The sequence below is a fragment of the Bufo gargarizans genome, chromosome 8 (assembly GCF_014858855.1).
Source record: "Bufo gargarizans isolate SCDJY-AF-19 chromosome 8, ASM1485885v1, whole genome shotgun sequence".
Classification (NCBI taxonomy): domain Eukaryota; kingdom Metazoa; phylum Chordata; class Amphibia; order Anura; family Bufonidae; genus Bufo; species Bufo gargarizans.
This window is the reverse complement of record NC_058087.1, coordinates 190,096,402-190,112,177: the sequence shown is the minus strand read 5'-3', so window position 1 is coordinate 190,112,177 and position 15,776 is coordinate 190,096,402. Positions and strand designations below refer to the sequence as shown.

General features: G+C 44.9%; 1 protein-coding gene across 2 annotated transcripts in view; it reads right to left on the bottom strand.

Moving 5' to 3' along the window:
* Positions 1-15,776, bottom strand: part of FBXL16 (F-box and leucine rich repeat protein 16) — a 64,874-nt gene that overhangs the window by 32,949 nt on the left and 16,149 nt on the right. Inside the window, exon 1 of one of the 2 annotated variants that reach the window (XM_044304294.1) lies at positions 7,798-8,177. The exons of the other annotated variant lie outside the window; for it this stretch is intronic. The gene's annotated coding sequence lies outside the window, so the exon portion shown is untranslated. Of the gene's footprint in view, positions 1-7,797; positions 8,178-15,776 lie in introns of those variants that run through there. 2 annotated transcript variants of the gene reach the window in all.

Here is a 15,776-nt window from a genome sequence, read left to right as displayed (position 1 = left end):
TGATACCTGTGTATTAGGGGGAGGTGAGAGGTCAGAGTCCCGATACCTGTGTATTAGGAGGAGGTGAGAGGTCAGTGTCCCGATACCTGTGTATTAGGAGGAGGTGAGAGGTCAGTGTCCCGATACCTGTATATTAGGAGGAGGTGAGAGGTCAGTGTCCCGATACCTGTGTATTAGGGGGAGGTGAGAGGTCAGTGTCCTGATACCTGTGTATTAGGGGGAGGTGAGAGGTCAGTGTCCTGTGTATTAGGAGGAGGTGAGAGGTCAGTGTCCTGTGTATTAGGAGGAGGTGAGAGGTCAGTGTCCTGTGTATTAGGGGGAGGTGAGAGGTCAGTGTCCTGTGTATTAGGAGGAGGTGAGAGGTCAGTGTCCTGTGTATTAGGAGGAGGTGAGAGGTCAGTGTCCTGATACCTGTGTATTAGGAGGTGAGAGGTCAGTGTCCCGATACCTGTGTATTAGGAGGTGAGAGGTCAGTGTCCCGATACCTGTGTATTAGGGGGAGGTGAGAGGTCAGTGTCCCGATACCTGTGTATTAGGAGGAGGTGAGAGGTCAGTGTCCTGATACCTGTGTATTAGGAAGAGGTGAGAGGTCAGTGTCCCGATACCTGTATATTAGGAGGAGGTGAGAGGTCAGTGTCCTGATACCTGTGTATTAGGGGGAGGTGAGAGGTCAGTGTACCGATACCTGTATATTAGGAGGAGGTGAGAGGTCAGTGTCCCGATACCTGTGTATTAGGAGGAGGTGAGAGGTCAGTGTCCCGATACCTGTGTATTAGGGGGAGGTGAGAGGTCAGAGTCCCGATACCTGTGTATTAGGAGGAGGTGAGAGGTCAGTGTCCCGATACCTGTGTATTAGGGGGAGGTGAGAGGTCAGTGTCCCGATACCTGTGTATTAGGGGGAGGTGAGAGGTCAGTGTCCCGATACCTGTGTATTAGGAGGAGGTGAGAGGTCAGTGTCCTGATACCTGTGTATTAGAAGGAGGTGAGAGGTCAGTGTCCTGATACCTGTGTATTAGAAGGAGGTGAGAGGTCAGTGTCCCGATACCTGTGTATTAGGAGGAGGAGAGAGGTCAGTGTCCCGATACCTGTGTATTAGGAGGAGGTGAGAGGTCAGTGTCCTGATACCTGTGTATTAGAAGGAGGTGAGAGGTCAGTGTCCTGATACCTGTGTATTAGGAGGAGGTGAGAGGTTAGTGTCCCGATACCTGTGTATTAGGAGGAGGTGAGAGGTCAGTGTCCCGATACCTGTGTATTAGGAGGAGGTGAGAGGTCAGTGTCCCGATACCTGTGTATTAGGAGGAGGTGAGAGGTCAGTGTCCCGATACCTGTGTATTAGGAGGAGGTGAGAGGTCAGTGTCCTGATACCTGTGTATTAGAAGGAGGTGAGAGGTCAGTGTCCTGATACCTGTGTATTAGGAGGAGGTGAGAGGTCAGTGTCCCGATACCTGTGTATTAGGAGGAGGTGAGAGGTCAGTGTCCCGATACCTGTGTATTAGGAGGAGGTGAGAGGTCAGTGTCCCGATACCTGTGTATTAGGAGGAGGTGAGAGGTCAGTTTCCTGATACCTGTGTATTAGGAGGAGGTGAGAGGTCAGTTTCCTGATACCTGTGTATTAGGAGGAGGTGAGAGGTCAGTGTCCTGATACCTGTGTATTAGGAGGAGGTGAGAGGTCAGTGTCCTGATACCTGTGTATTAGGAGGAGGTGAGAGGTCAGTGTCCCGATACCTGTGTATTAGGAGGAGGTGAGAGGTCAGTTTCCTGATACCTGTGTATTAGGAGGAGGTGAGAGGTCAGTTTCCTGATACCTGTGTATTAGAAGGAGGTGAGAGGTCAGTGTCCTGATACCTGTGTATTAGGAGGAGGTGAGAGGTCAGTGTCCTGATACCTGTGTATTAGGAGGAGGTGAGAGGTCAGTGTCCTGATACCTGTGTATTAGAAGGAGGTGAGAGGTCAGTGTCCTGATACCTGTGTATTAGGAGGAGGTGAGAGGTCAGTGTCCCGATACCTGTGTATTAGGAGGAGGTGAGAGGTCAGTTTCCTGATACCTGTGTATTAGGAGGAGGTGAGAGGTCAGTGTCCCGATACCTGTGTATTAGGAGGAGGTGAGAGGTCAGTGTCCCGATACCTGTGTATTAGGAGGAGGTGAGAGGTCAGTGTCCTGATACCTGTGTATTAGGAGGAGGTGAGAGGTCAGTGTCCCGATACCTGTGTATTAGGAGGAGGTGAGAGGTCAGTTTCCTGATACCTGTGTATTAGGAGGAGGTGAGAGGTCAGTGTCCCGATACCTGTGTATTAGGAGGAGGTGAGAGGTCAGTGTCCTGATACCTGTGTATTAGGAGGAGGTGAGAGGTCAGTGTCCTGATACCTGTGTATTAGGAGGAGGTGAGAGGTCAGTGTCCTGATACCTGTGTATTAGGAGGAGGTGAGAGGTCAGTGTCCCGATACCTGTGTATTAGGAGGAGGTGAGAGGTCAGTTTCCTGATACCTGTGTATTAGGAGGAGGTGAGAGGTCAGTTTCCTGATACCTGTGTATTAGGAGGAGGTGAGAGGTCAGTTTCCTGATACCTGTGTATTAGAAGGAGGTGAGAGGTCAGTGTCCTGATACCTGTGTATTAGGAGGAGGTGAGAGGTCAGTGTCCTGATACCTGTGTATTAGGAGGAGGTGAGAGGTCAGTGTCCTGATACCTGTGTATTAGAAGGAGGTGAGAGGTCAGTGTCCTGATACCTGTGTATTAGGAGGAGGTGAGAGGTCAGTGTCCCGATACCTGTGTATTAGGAGGAGGTGAGAGGTCAGTTTCCTGATACCTGTGTATTAGGAGGAGGTGAGAGGTCAGTGTCCCGATACCTGTGTATTAGGAGGAGGTGAGAGGTCAGTGTCCCGATACCTGTGTATTAGGAGGAGGTGAGAGGTCAGTGTCCTGATACCTGTGTATTAGGAGGAGGTGAGAGGTCAGTGTCCCGATACCTGTGTATTAGGAGGAGGTGAGAGGTCAGTTTCCTGATACCTGTGTATTAGGAGGAGGTGAGAGGTCAGTGTCCCGATACCTGTGTATTAGGAGGAGGTGAGAGGTCAGTGTCCCGATACCTGTGTATTAGGAGGAGGTGAGAGGTCAGTGTCCCGATACCTGTGTATTAGGGGGAGGTGAGAGGTCAGTGTCCCGATACCTGTGTATTAGGAGGAGGTGAGAGGTCAGTGTCCCGATACCTGTGTATTAGGAGGAGGTGAGAGGTCAGTGTCCTGATACCTGTGTATTAGGAGGAGGTGAGAGGTCAGTGTCCCGATACCTGTGTATTAGGTCTCATGCACACAAATGTATTCCCATTCTGTGTCCGTACAGTTTTTTTGGGGGTCTGCAAAAAAACGGAATGTACTCCGCATTTTGGACAAGAATAGTACTGTCCTATTAGGGAACAGCTGCACATGGACATCATCCGTATTTTTTGCGGACTGCACAATACATACGGTCGTGTGCATGAGGCCTTAGGAGTTAGTGGATCCGAAAAACACGGATAACGACCGCGTGCATTCCGCAGCCCATAATAGAACAGTTCTGTCCTTGTCTGTAATACGGACAGTAATAGAACACGCTCTATTTTTTTTGTGGTACGGAAACGGGAAACACACGGAGTATATCCCTTGTTTATGCGGAACCACAAAACGAATGTTTCCGCATACAGGCCGCAAAGGGCAATGAAAAGGAAAAAATAAATAAATAAGCTTGTGTGCATGAGCCCTAACATGTCCTGTGTATATGAGGTCTGTGTATTAGGTACATGTCCTGTATATATGAGGTCTGTGTATTAGGTACATGTCCTGTATATATGAGGTCTGTGTATTAGGTACACGTCCTGTGTATATGAGGTCTGTGTATTAGGTACATGTCCTGTGTATATGAGGTCTGTGTATTAGGTACATGTCCTGTGTATATGAGGTCTGTGTATTAGGTACATGTCCTGTGTATATGAGGTCTGTGTATTAGGTACACGTCCCGTGTATATGAGGTCTGTGTATTAGGTACACGTCCTGTGTATATGAGGTCTGTGTATTAGGTACATGTCCTGTGTATATGAGGTCTGTGTATTAGGTAAATGTCCTGTATATATGAGGTCTGTGTATTAGGTAAATGTCCTGTATATATGAGGTCTGTGTATTAGGTACACGTCCCGTGTATATGAGGTCTGTGTATTAGGTACACGTCCTGTGTATATGAGGTCTGTGTATTAGGTACACGTCCTGTGTATATGAGGTCTGTGTATTAGGTACATGTCCTGTGTATATAAGGTCTCTCTATTAGGTACATGTCCTGTGTATATGAGGTCTGTATATTAGGTACATGTCCTGTATATATGAGGTCTGTGTATTAGGTACACGTCCCGTGTATATGAGGTCTGTGTATTAGGTACATGTCCTGTGTATATGAGGTCTGTGTATTAGGTACATGTCCTGTATACATGAGGTCTGTGTATTAGGTACATGTCCTGTATACATGAGGTCTGTGTATTAGGTACACGTCCTGTGTATATGAGGTCTGTGTATTAGGTACACGTCCTGTGTATATGAGGTCTGTGTATTAGGTACATGTCCTGTATATATGAGGTCTGTGTATTAGGTACAAGTCCTGTGTATATAAGGTCTCTCTATTAGGTACATGTCCTGTGTATATGAGGTCTGTATATTAGGTACATGTCCTGTATATATGAGGTCTGTGTATTAGGTACACGTCCCGTGTATATGAGGTCTGTGTATTAGGTACATGTCCTGTGTATATGAGGTCTGTGTATTAGGTACATGTCCTGTATACATGAGGTCTGTGTATTAGGTACATGTCCTGTATACATGAGGTCTGTGTATTAGGTACACGTCCTGTGTATATGAGGTCTGTGTATTAGGTACACGTCCTGTGTATATGAGGTCTGTGTATTAGGTACACGTCCTGTGTATATGATGTCTGTGTATTAGGTACACGTCCTGTGTATATGATGTCTGTGTATTAGGTACACGTCCTGTGTATATGAGGTCTGTGTATTAGGTACACGTCCTGTGTATATGATGTCTGTGTATTAGGTACATGTCCTGTGTATATGAGGCCTGTGTATTAGGTACACGTCCTGTGTATATGAGGTCTGTGTATTAGGTACACGTCCCGTGTATATGAGGTCTGTGTATTAGGTACACGTCCTGTGTATATGAGGTCTGTGTATTAGGTACATGTCCTGTGTATATGAGGCCTGTGTATTAGGTACATGTCCTGTGTATATGAGGTCTGTGTATTAGGTACACGTCCTGTGTATATGATGTCTGTGCATTAGGTACACGTCCTGTGTATATGATGTCTGTGTATTAGGTACACGTCCTGTGTATATGATGTCTGTGTATTAGGTACACGTCCTGTGTATATGAGGTCTGTGTATTAGGTACACGTCCTGTGTATATGATGTCTGTGTATTAGGTACATGTCCTGTGTATATGAGGTCTCTCTATTAGGTACACGTCCTGTGTATATGATGTCTGTGTATTAGGTACACGTCCTGTGTATATGAGGCCTGTGTATTAGGTACACGTCCTGTGTATATGAGGTCTGTGTATTAGGTACACGTCCCGTGTATATGAGGTCTGTGTATTAGGTACACGTCCTGTGTATATGAGGCCTGTGTATTAGGTACACGTCCTGTGTATATGAGGTCTGTGTATTAGGTACATGTCCTGTGTATATGATGTCTGTGTATTAGGTACATGTCCTGTGTATATGATGTCTGTGTATTAGGTACACGTCCTGTGTATATGATGTCTGTGTATTAGGTACATGTCCTGTGTATATGAGGTCTGTGTATTAGGTACACGTCCTGTGTATATGATGTCTGTGTATTAGGTACACGTCCTGTATATATGATGTCTGTGTATTAGGTACACGTCCTGTGTATATGATGTCTGTGTATTAGGTACACGTCCTGTGTATATGATGTCTGTGTATTAGGTACACGTCCTGTGTATATGATGTCTGTGTATTAGGTACACGTCCTGTGTATATGATGTCTGTGTATTAGGTACACGTCCTGTGTATATGATGTCTGTGTATTAGGTACACGTCCTGTGTATATGATGTCTGTGTATTAGGTACATGTCCTGTGTATATGAGGCCTGTGTATTAGGTACACGTCCTGTGTATATGATGTCTGTGTATTAGGTACACGTCCTGTGTATATGATGTCTGTGTATTAGGTACACGTCCTGTGTATATGATGTCTGTGTATTAGGTACACGTCCTGTGTATATGATGTCTGTGTATTAGGTACATGTCCTGTGTATATGATGTCTGTGTATTAGGTACACGTCCTGTGTATATGATGTCTGTGTATTAGGTACATGTCCTGTGTATATGAGGTCTGTGTATTAGGTACACGTCCTGTGTATATGATGTCTGTGTATTAGGTACACGTCCTGTGTATATGAGGCCTGTGTATTAGGTACACGTCCTGTATATATGAGGCCTGTGTATTAGGTACACGTCCTGTGTATATGAGGTCTGTGTATTAGGTACACGTCCTGTGTATATATGAGGTCTGTGTATTAGGTACACGTCCTGTGTATATGAGGTCTGTGTATTAGGTACATGTCCTGTGTATATGAGGTCTGTGTATTAGGTACATGTCCTGTGTATATGAGGTCTGTGTATTAGGTACATGTCCTGTGTATATGAGGTCTGTGTATTAGGTACACGTCCCGTGTATATGAGGTCTGTGTATTAGGTACATGTCCCGTGTATATGAGGTCTGTGTATTAGGTACATGTCCTGTGTATATGAGGTCTGTGTATTAGGTACATGTCCCGTGTATATGAGGTCTGTGTATTAGGTACACGTCCTGTGTATATGAGGTCTGTGTATTAGGTACACGTCCTGTGTATATGAGGTCTGTGTATTAGGTAAATGTCCTGTGTATATGAGGTCTGTGTATTAGGTACACGTCCTGTGTATATGAGGTCTGTGTATTAGGTACACGTCCTGTGTATATGAGGTCTGTGTATTAGGTAAATGTCCTGTGTATATGAGGTCTGTGTATTAGGTACACGTCCTGTGTATATGAGGTCTGTGTATTAGGTACACGTCCTGTGTATATGAGGTCTGTGTATTAGGTACACGTCCTGTGTATATGAGGTCTGTGTATTAGGTACATGTCCCGTGTATATGAGGTCTGTGTATTAGGTACACGTCCTGTGTATATGAGGTCTGTATATTAGGTACACGTCCTGTGTATATGAGGTCTGTGTATTAGGTACATGTCCCGTGTATATGAGGTCTGTGTATTAGGTACACGTCCCGTGTATGTGAGGTCTGTGTATTAGGTAGATGTCCTGTGTATATGAGGCCTGTGTATTAGGTACACGTCCCGTGTATATGAGGTCTGTGTATTAGGTACACGTCCTGTGTATATGAGGCCTGTGTATTAGGTACACGTCCCGTGTATATGAGGTCTGTGTATTAGGTACACGTCCTGTGTATATGAGGTCTGTGTATTAGGTACACGTCCCGTGTATATGAGGTCTGTGTATTAGGTACACGTCCTGTATATATGAGGCCTGTGTATTAGGTACACGTCCTGTGTATATGAGGCCTGTGTATTAGGTACACGTCCTGTGTATATGAGGCCTGTGTATTAGGTGGATGCTCTGGGTATAAGGATGCGGTGAGTACCAGGCCTACTCCGTGTATATTAGGTACCACCCTCCCTCTCGGCGGCCATGCATCATCCCTCTCCAGGTATTACATTACATCCTATACAATCACAGCCATGTCTTACCGTCCGCGCTGCCCCCGCTGCTCATGCCATCCCTGCCTCCCGGATTTCTATGGTCCAGACAGGTGACAGCGTCCTAACCAGCCCCCCCGGCCCTGGGGATGGCGGAGGGGGGTCTCTTCTGTATCCAATTCTTCTAGAAAATCCTGATGTCCACAGTAAATAGGTCAGTCCAGCATCTCGCCTTGGTCCAGAAGGATGACGGAACAGCCAATCCACAGGGTTCCCCCCGGGGCTCAGTCTGGGGGAGCCATTGGGGGGTGACAGCTGCAGACGCTCGCAGGTGCAAAAACACAAGCCCTCGATAAAAAACACAATCCTTTAGGAAAAGAGCTTTAAAATCAGCAGATCCCCCTTTGTCAGCAGCAGCAGGGCTGCCTCCCCACCCTCTGTCACACACGGCGCGGTGCTGCCTGCCTATGATGAGTGCACACACACACGCACACACAGGGTGTCACACTCAGCCCCAGTTAAAGAGACATCAGCATTATTATCAATAATTCATGACTCCGGGCTCGCCTCCTCCCCGGCCGCCTCCTCCTCCGAGTCACCGTCCCCTCCTCCTGAGCCAAACACCACTGGGGCTGTGAGGAGCCGGTGACACGATCAGCTCTGCTGTGCCTGCGCTGCTGCTCCTCCCGGAAACCCATGTATCCAGCCATGTCACATACATGACGGGCGCACCCGCTGGTCTGGTCATTAAACTGGGGGCAGGGAATTAGGAGGGGGCCGTGAAGATTACATAATATGTAGGGGGTGACCGATGTGTCCCTGCTCAAGACCTACCCCATCCAGCAACACTAACGGCCACTTACCTGCCATGGAAATGACATGGCGCTCAGTTATCCTGACAGGTGCCGATCATACAACCCCATGATGATTAAAAGTCTATAGGCAGTATTCTAGTAGTTATATTCTTGTACATAGGAGCAGTATTATAGTAGTTATATTCTTGTACATAGGAGCAGTATTATAGTAGTTATATTCTTGTATATAGGAGCAGTATTATAGTAGTTATATTCCTGTACATAGGAGCAGTATTATAGTAGTTATATTCTTGTACATAGGAGCAGTATTATAGTAGTTATATTCCTGTACATGGGAGCAGTATTATAGTAGTTGTATTCTTGTACATAGGAGCAGTATTATAGTAGTTATATTCTTGTACATAGGAGCAGTATTATAGTAGTTATATTCTTGTACATAGGAGCAGTATTATAGTAGTTATATTCTTGTACATAGGAGCAGTATTATAGTAGTTATATTCTTGTACATAGGAGCAGTATTATAGTAGTTATATTCTTGTACATAGGAGCAGTATTATAGTAGTTATATTCTTGTACATAGGAGGCAGTATTATAGTAGTTATATTCTTGTACATAGGAGCAGTATTATAGTAGTTATAGTCTTGTACATAGGAGCAGTATTATTGTAGTTATATTCTTGTACATAGGAGCAGTAATATAGTAGTTATATTCTATACATAGGAGGCAGTATTATAGTAGTTATATTCTTGTATATAGGAGCAGTATTATAGTAGTTATATTCTTGTACATAGGAGCAGTATTATAGTAGTTATATTCTTGTACATAGGAGCAGTATTATAGTAGTTATATTCTTGTACATAGGAGCAGTATTATAGTAGTTATATTCTTGTACATAGGAGCAGTATTATAGTAGTTATATTCATGTACATAGGAGCAGTATTATAGTAGTTATATTCTTGTACATAGGAGCAGTATTATAGTAGTTATATTCTTGTACATAGGAGCAGTATTATAGTAGTTATATTCTTGTACATAGGAGCAGTATTATAGTAGTTATATTCTTGTACATAGGAGGCAGTATTATAGTAGTTATATTCTTGTACATAGGAGCAGTATTATAGTAGTTATATTCTTGTACATAGGGGGCAGTATTATAGTAGATATATTCTTGTACATAGGGGGCAGTATTATAGTAGATATATTCTTGTACATAGGAGCAGTATTATAGTAGTTATATTCTTGTACATAGGGGGCAGTATTATAGTAGTTATATTCTTGTACATAGGAGCAGTATTATAGTAGTTATATTCTTGTACATAGGAGCAGTATTATAGTAGTTATATTCTTATACATAGGAGGCAGCATTATAGTAGTTATATTCTTGTACATAGGAGGCAGCATTATAGTAGTTATATTCTTGTACATAGGAGGCAGTATTATAGTAGCTATATTCTTGTACATAGGAGGCAGTATTATAGTAGTTATATTCTTGTACATAGGAGGCAGTATTATAGTAGTTATATTCTTGTACATAGGAGCAGTATTATAGTAGTTATATTCTTGTACATAGGAGCAGTATTATAGTAGTTATATTCTTGTACATAGGAGGCAGTATTATAGTAGTTATATTCTTGTACATAGGAGGCAGTATTATAGTAGTTATATTCTTGTACATAGGAGCAGTATTATAGTAGTTATATTCTTGTACATAGGAGGCAGTATTATAGTAGTTATATTCTTGTACATAGGAGCAGTATTATAGTAGATATATTCTTGTACATAGGAGCAGTATTATAGTAGATATATTCTTGTACATAGGGGGCAGTATTATAGTAGATATATTCTTGTACATAGGGGGCAGTATTATAGTAGATATATTCTTGTACATAGGAGCAGTATTGTAGTAGTTGTATTCTTGTATACAGCAGACAGTATTACAATATTTATGCATGTTGATAGGCTGCAAAGGAATCCAGATTACTGTATATTTTGATAATTAATACACCTGTAGACATCAGTTGTGCAGATGAGTTCTGATGGTTTATGTAGACGCTGTTTGCCGCCCTAGGCTTGGGATGTGACTTGCAGTACAGAATGGATCACTATGCGCTATTCTTCTGATTAGATGATCCGTCCGGGCAGCGGTTCTCCTCTTTGCACCTGTTTCCAGTTTCAGTACAGTGCTGATATCTCGGCCTAGGCGCATAGCGGACGAAGTGATAAACCAAGGTGTCTTAGTTCAAGGATCTTGTACCACTCAGTTTGTGACAAGGGGTAATAACTGGCACGACGATAAAAGGGAGGCATCGCACAATCATCCCACATGATTTAATCCGATTTTCGAGGTTTCTTGTGGTCAAAATACTTTGCTTATAATCTCTTTTATGCCCCTCCCACGTGCCATAGATTGGAGCTAGGTGCTTGAAAAGTTGATCAAATCTGTAGATCTTAGCGACACCTGCTGCTTCCTCCATTTGCAGAACCTTATGGTTTGTCCTTCCTGCTGCTGCAGTTTCATTGTTTAGGAGGGTAGATTAAATGGTGGAAAACATAGAGGAACTGTGGTGGTAAGTACTCCCAGGAGGCATCTACATCATCTCTATTCGGAGTCACTCAGCGTTGTGGTCTGTGAGGTCATCAATAACGCTCCGTAGTCAGCTGATTTCTCTATCTTTTCTGCTTCCAGTTATTACCTTTTCCCCCATCACTTAGGTCAATATCTTGGAGGTTAGGAATTAACAAGTGGCAGCAGCCAACAATCAATGACCATCTCCCCAGTCAGCTCAGGCCTCCATCTGTGCTCGGGAGCAGAGCAATCTAACCTCTACGCATCAAAAATCCAGCACCAGATTGAGATTTTTAATAAAAAAAAATTAATTAAATTATTGTGCAAAAAAATGAATAAAATCCGTAAAACAAGTCTCATTTATAAGTCTTTTTCATGTATTTTATGCCGCTGTGGCTGCCGCGTGTTTCGTCATAAATTAGTCGCCTCTTTGGTAGTCTGTGCGGCTGCCGGAAAATCTATGCCACCCCCTCAGCACTGGCAACTTCTATGTCTTTTTCTCGGCGTAAAATTAGTAAATGTGCTGAGGTCGGAGACCGGACCCCGCCGCTCCTATGTGTCGAATACTGCGTATAAACACCCATGCGACAAATATTGTTGCACGGGTGTTTAAAAAGTCGCAAAAAAAAACACCATGAGAACGTCTATAACACGGACACATTAGGGGTCATTTATTTAGGGACTTGCAGCTATTTTAGTTGTTAAACCCTTTTTTAACCGGATAGCAGTTGGGTCGCCCGCGCTCCGTCCCCGGCCAAATTTACTAACATTTAGGTGTAAATGTTGTCAAAACACGATTCCACCCAGTCTCTTTTTTACCTCCTAATTTAGGACGAAGCGCACTCCTCTTCATAAATTAGCGGAATCTTACGGAAGTGCGGGGGAAAATCTACGATCGGTGTAAAAAGCTGGTCTTAGTAAATCGCACCCATTGTTGTGTGACCCCCTTTTTGACACAATATTTTGTTGCATGAGCGTCACCGTCTACTTTTGGCTGCTCCTCCCGTCACCAGATGTTTTGATCTGCACAACGAGGAGATGTAGCGGCGGCCGTGCAGGGATCCGAAGAGAGTCAAATTAGGAAAGAAAGCAGTTCGGTCATTGGACGTGTTTAACTCCTTCTTGACCAGCTCCTATCGGGCGCATCCTCACGGGATACCACCGGTCGAAAAGGGAGACACAACTTTATCGTCGTGCGGTGCGGATTCACAAAACAACACCCTTGGGGCTCGTGCACACGACTGTAGTTTTGGTCCGGGTCCGATTCGCATTTTTTGCGGAGCGGATGCAGACCCGTTCATTTCAATGGGGCCGTTCATCCGTGCATCCGTGCGTCCGTTATGCGGCCCCGCAAAAAACAAAACAAAAGAAACATGTCCTATTCTTGTGCGTTTTTAGGACAAGATTAAGCAGTTCTAACAGAAGGCAGGACATCCCGATCTACAAAATGCGTAACGCACACGGCCATGTTTTGCGGATCCACAATTTGCGCACTGCAAAAATGGCTACGGCCATGTGTATGAGCCCTAAAGGTCAAGAAATTAATCCTTATTGACGGATCAAATACATTTTAAGAAATCTACAATCTGCGGCGATTCTCCACTAAACTAAAGCCGCATTTACATGACCACGTGACGGCTGTGCTTGTTTGGCGGACCACAAACTGCAGATCCGCAAAACTCGGGCATCGGCCGTGTGCACCCCGCATCACGGTGTGGTCCTATTAACTTCAATGTCAATGTGCCGGTGATGCAGGGTGCACCTGGCCTATACCCATGTTTTGCAGATCCACGGTTTGTGGTCCATGCGGTCATGTGAACGCAGCCTAAAAACTTGACAGCATTGTCAGGCGAATCCACAGTAAGAAAACAAATTCGACTTTCGTGAAAAAATCCTTAAGTTTTTCATCTGTGAAGGATCCATGTTTGGTCCGTTTTTTTTTCCTCCGTGTGTCATCCGAATTCCACAGACACTGCTCAGCTGAAAATTAAATTTCCAGAGCATCTCCTACCAGTGGTCAGTGAAAAACAGACCAGACAAGGATGCCATCCGGATTTTCACGACCCATAGACTTCAATGGGCGTGTTTGGTCCGCATCACAGACCATGCAGATTTTTATAAGAGAAAGATTCACACCTGTTCTGTGTTCTGGACCAGCACCTGGTTTTGGCTCATTACAGGGCCGTAGGGAAGGGGGGGGGTTAAGCTTTCACAAATTATAAGAGTCATCATCCACATCCACAGATATCTCTCCCACCATAACAGTGTCCCTATTGTAAGACGGACCCGCCGTTCCTTATGTAAGTGACTAAGTGAGCTACTTGTGCAAAGTATATGTACTACTACTATCTAATAATCTATCACTAACTTAAAATACCCCAAATTGGGTCCTAAACTGAAAAATTTGGTCGCCAAATTTAAAATACATATAATTGTAATAAAAAAGACATGGAGGAGAATACAGCACCACATACCTGTTACATCCAGTGACATCTCCTGTCATGTAGACCTTCTCTTTCCTCTTCTCCTCCATTTGACCCAGACCACCATGGCAAATTCTTTCAGCCCCATCTCGTCTCTACAGTTTGTAACACAGACACGTTAGATTTCTCAATTTTTCCATCAACCTCCTCATCCTGGTGTCCCCACAGTGTCATCCTGCTGCCACCCCCAATACTGTGCCCGTTGTGCTCCCCAATGCCCCAGGTACTATACTGCTGAAAAAATAGTGACCCTGATAGATATAATTGGGGTAATTTATCAAACTGGTGTAAAGTAGAACTGGATTTCCAAAAGAGCTGTCAAATATGAAAGGTGGAATCTGATTGGCTGCTATGGGCAACTAAGCCAGTTCTACTTTACACCAGTTTGATAAATGACCCCAAATGTCTCTATAGTGTCCACAGCAGCTATAATGTCCCCTAGAGACCCCCAGTAATAATACCACCCTCTATTGTGCTCCAGGCAATAATCCCTGTATAGTGTCCCCAGAAATAATAGAATTGCCCCTACAGTGCCTCCCCAATAGCAACACCCCCATATAGTAATTTCCACCACACTGCCCCCACATAGTAATCCCCCCATAGTAGTTTGCCCCCACACAGTAATTTCCCCCAAACTGCCCCCCTATAGTAGTTTGCCCCCACACAGTAATTTCCCCCAAACTGCCCCCCTATAGTAGTTTGCCCCCACACAGTAATTTCCCCCAAACTGCCCCCCTATAGTAGTTTGCCCCCACACAGTAATTTCCCCCAAACTGCCCCCCTATAGTAGTTTGCCCCCACACAGTAATTTCCCCCAAACTGCCCCCCTATAGTAGTTTGCCCCCACACAGTAATTTCCCCCAAACTGCCCCCCTATAGTAGTTTGCCCCCACACAGTAATTTGTCCCTCACTGCCCCTACATAGTAGTTTGCCCCCACACTGCCCCCACATAGCAATTTCCCCACACTGCCCCCACATAGTAATTTGCCCCCACATAGCAATTTTCCCACTGTCCCCACATAGAAATTACCCCCATACTGCCCCCACACAATAGTTTCCCCCACACTGCCACCATATAGAAATTTGCCCCCACATAGTAGTCCCTCCCATAATAATTTGCCCCCACATAGTATTCCCTCCCATAATAATTTAGCCCCATACAGCGCCCACATTCCCCCCCCATGTACTCGATTTATCTTCCCTAATATGTCCTCCTGTGTGTCCCCCCCACAAGTCCCCCAAAGTAGGCACATGAAATAAACCTATGTCCAGGGCCATTCGCTTGCTCGCAGAGGAAGGCGGGATGAGTCAGCCGCATCACAGTGCTGCGTCCCGGCGCAGGTGCGCGATGACATCATCACGCACGCGTGCGCCGGGATTTCACTACCGCATAGGCCTCAGGCCTACAAGGCCTGAAGCCTATGGCGGTGATCGGCGACGGGACAGGGAGCTATGCGCTCCCGTGCCCCGCCGCAGTATGTGGGCGTTCGGGTCAGCGTTGGGCCCCCCAGCGGTGCTGGGCCCGGACGTCCCTATTGTAATCCGCCACTGATGCTGAGGACAGACACTCGGGGGGGGTTTGAACCCCCCTATCCCCCCCTTATCTACGCCCCTGGCTCATTATCACTGATGGAGTGTGAACAAAAACATTAAAATCAATGGGTATGTGGAAAATGCGGACAGCACATGTCAGTAAAAAACGGAAATGTGAATGAAGCTCATGCACATGACCGTTGTTTGCGGCTCGGATGCGGACCTATTCACTTCAATGTGGCCACAAAAGATGCGGATAGCACTCCATGAGCTGTCCGCATCCGTCGCTCCATGACTCAGCAAAAAAATTGAATATGTCCTATTCTTGTCCGTTTGCAGACAATAATAGGCATATCTATCCTGGGCAGTCCGTTCCATATATTATTGCGGAATGCACACATCCGGCATTCTTGTTTTGCGTTGTCGTGTGCATGAGCCCCCTGCTTGGCAATATTCGCAGCTAAAGGGAAAAATAAACCAAAGTGACAGTGACCCGAGGATTGTGCTGTACAGTGATAATCATGAGACTCGTTCCAAAACATGGAGACTATGAAACATAAACCTGATGTGGAGATTAATGGAGGAGCCGGCAGGGAGCAGAAGACCTCTGGATGTATCATCTGTTTGCACCA